This window comes from Anas platyrhynchos, chromosome 2 (assembly GCF_047663525.1).
Source record: "Anas platyrhynchos isolate ZD024472 breed Pekin duck chromosome 2, IASCAAS_PekinDuck_T2T, whole genome shotgun sequence".
Lineage (NCBI taxonomy): Eukaryota > Metazoa > Chordata > Aves > Anseriformes > Anatidae > Anas > Anas platyrhynchos.
In genome coordinates this window covers 24871582-24874653 of record NC_092588.1, presented here as the reverse complement: position 1 = coordinate 24874653, position 3072 = coordinate 24871582, and the positions used below count along the sequence as shown (strand labels likewise).

General features: G+C 39.6%; 1 non-coding gene across 1 annotated transcript; it reads left to right on the top strand.

Annotated features, from left to right (window-relative positions):
* The first annotated feature begins 817 nt into the window (after positions 1-817).
* Positions 818-899, top strand: TRNAS-AGA (transfer RNA serine (anticodon AGA)). Its single transcript has one exon. It is a non-coding gene; the product is annotated as a tRNA-Ser (tRNA).
* Positions 900-3072: the final 2173 nt, after the last annotated feature.

Sequence of the window (3072 nt, the reverse complement as noted above, 5' to 3'; positions counted from 1 at the left end):
AAAGTGATTGCTACAATGAATTCACTCAGTGGGTGTCACATGTGGTTAGAGTACAACTTGGGTAGTTATAGATGCCAACAGGGCCCTAGGAACAGATCTGACCTTACGTTTATGCCTGGAATGTCAGATAATGCCACTAAAAATGCACTAAATATTCCTGGGAAGTGACAATGGAAACCCTCCTTTGGTTCCAAGTGCTTCCCACAGGTGAGACAAACACACTGCAAGGCAGAATGGGAGTGTGGATGTATGACAGAACACTCATGAGGTGAAGGTGTGAGCTTGGTCCAGTGCCCTAAGCTTGCAGACACAGCAGTAACAATAGGAGGAGTCTGATTCTTAGCTACTGAGGACTGTAATGGGTCTCTGACAAAAGTTTTAAAAAAATGAACTGAACAGTCATGGTCATTTGGGACTTCTAGATGAATATATTTATGGAGAAGATAGAGACCAAGTATACTTCCCTTCTGCTGAGGTTCAAGTGACCTCTCCTCTCCTCTCCTGTCCTCTCCCACATAGCCCTGTTTTGGTTCTCCTCAGTGATCTGACTCCAGTAAAGACAAACAGTGCAATATTTTGCAACATACTGCAGTTCAAAGGGCTGAAAGCACAAGAGGTTGTTACCACTCAAGTATTCTGCATCCTTTGATAAAGAAAAGGAATTTAAAATATATTTTTTTTTAGACAAAAAAAAAAAAAAAAGCAGAAAATAACTTGAAGTTGCAGCCCTGTGTTGGCAGCATTTAACACAAGTATTTTTGTATATTTGCCACGGGTGTTTTTGTATTCTATTTGTGTAGTTATGGCCAAACAGTACGTAGTCGTGGCCGAGTGGTTAAGGCGATGGACTAGAAATCCATTGGGGTGTCCCCGCGCAGGTTCGAATCCTGCCGACTACGGCTCTGTATGACTTTTGAACTGGTAATGACAGACAGACAGACATGCAGAAGGCTGAGGTATGCAATGACTTCTTTGCCTCAGGCTTCACTGACAGTCAGGTTTCCCAAGCTTTTAATTTCCCTGAACCCATAGATGGAGGCTGGGGGAGCAAAGTCCCACCCACTGTAAGAGCAGGTGTTAAACCACCTGATGATCTAAACAGGTACAAGTCTATGAGACCTAATGACATGAATCCCAGAGTCCTGAAGGAATTGGCTAATGTAGTTGCCAAGCCTTTCAGTACTTAAAGGGAACTTATAAAAAAAATGGAAAGTGATTCTGCTCAATCAGATAATAACAGGACAAGGGGGAATGTCTTTAAACATTTTAGTTTTTAAACTAAAAGAAGGGAGATTTAGATTAGAGATTAGGAAGAAATTCTTCACTCAGAGGGTGGTGAGGCACTGGAATAGGTTGCCCAGAGAAGCTGTGGATGTCCCATCCCTGGAGGTGCTTGACGCCAGGCTGGATGGGGCTTTGGGCAACCTGGTCTGGTAGGAGGTACCCATGGCAGGGGGGTGGAAGTGGGTGATCTTTGAGGTCCCTTCCAACCCGAGCCATTCTGTGATAAACAGGCAGTTACTGTGCAGACCACAGTGTCTATGTGTAATTAAATACTGGCTTTAACATCTATATATTTTAAGTAAGCTCTGTAGCTTACATTCTGAAATAGAATTCTGAAGTTTCAATTGCAAAAGTTACTGGTGTGTTGGAAGAGACTGAAGTGGTAAGTTTTGTTATGCCCAGAAATCATGCTGACTTTGATTCACATCTGGTAATTGCTAACAATAAAATAAACACCATTCTCTGTACAGAGTAACTGTATATCCCTCTACGCTTTGATACTTTCTGCATCATGACACTAATATTGCCATTATAAGATCAGGATAATTCACTTTTCCCAAATCCTACATTTAAAGGGAAAAATATAAATGGAGCAATCAGCAGCTCTGTGCCTGGGATACAAATCCATTATAGTCTGAATCTAATGGATCAGAACTGGTTGGAGCAATAATTTACAGTCCTTAACATTAGTTTTGCTGGTAATTTAACTATTTTCAGCTCTTTTTGTGGGTTGGTTTAGAGAGAATTCTAAGTTATTCAAAATAATACTTTTAACACAGAAATAAGCATTTGTTTCTTATAGGCAGATGTAGAAAGTCATGACAACACCTAATGATAAAATTACCAAAGACATCTGACAGATGTAATCTTTCTGATGCTATTGGTTTTTTCCAAAGTAAAATAAGCAGCTATGCAGCTGTTTTAAAATGTTTGTCAGACTTTATCAAAATCATTTACCTATCACCATATATTTGTTACTTGTAATAGAAAATACCTGTAGTATGACAAGAAGATGAGGTTAATCTGAAGCAAATCAACATGATAGTTTTCCATTATTGGAACTCAAACAGGCTTGTCAACAAGGGATGACACAGAATAACAATGCTGCTGCTGTTGTACAAACAGGCATTCACAGAACAAAGAGTATTTTGAGATACGTTTTTCTTCTTATTTGGCAACATTATCTCATGAAAATGAGGCTATTCTGTTAAAGCTCAGGAAGGCAAGCCCTTTTGAAATGACATGTTCTTCTCAAAGCTTTTACTTTGCTTAAGTTTGTCTCCTTTCCTGCCACACAAAGGAGTTTTTCATTGCTCTAGTCATTATTATAAAGACGGAATTAAGACGAGCTTGCTAGAAACATTAGGATTCATCATGTGCTCCAGTCTTAGTGGGGAGAAACTTGTTTCTGATACAGAAGGTGTTATCTACTTAATTTGTAAATTTTACAGGACAGATCTTATGGTCATCTTTCTTTGGAAGCAATTATACCTGGAGCCTTGTTGAACTCTCTGTCTGACTGAAGAAACTTGTTTATGCCAGTCAGCTATGTGCACTAACAATTAGATGTTCGTTTGAGTTGAGCCAAAGTGCTCGCAAATTAAAGCTCCTAAAAAAAGGATATTGCCCCCATAGCTCCCATTCACTGTGCTCTGGACTTCCTTCTTCCATTAACCAGATGTGGCAAGGAAACACCACCTCAAAACTGAAATGGTTAGTTACTAATGATAACTTAATGGATATAGCATCCCACTTGATCTCCTATTTGGGGGGCATCTTGTCACAACA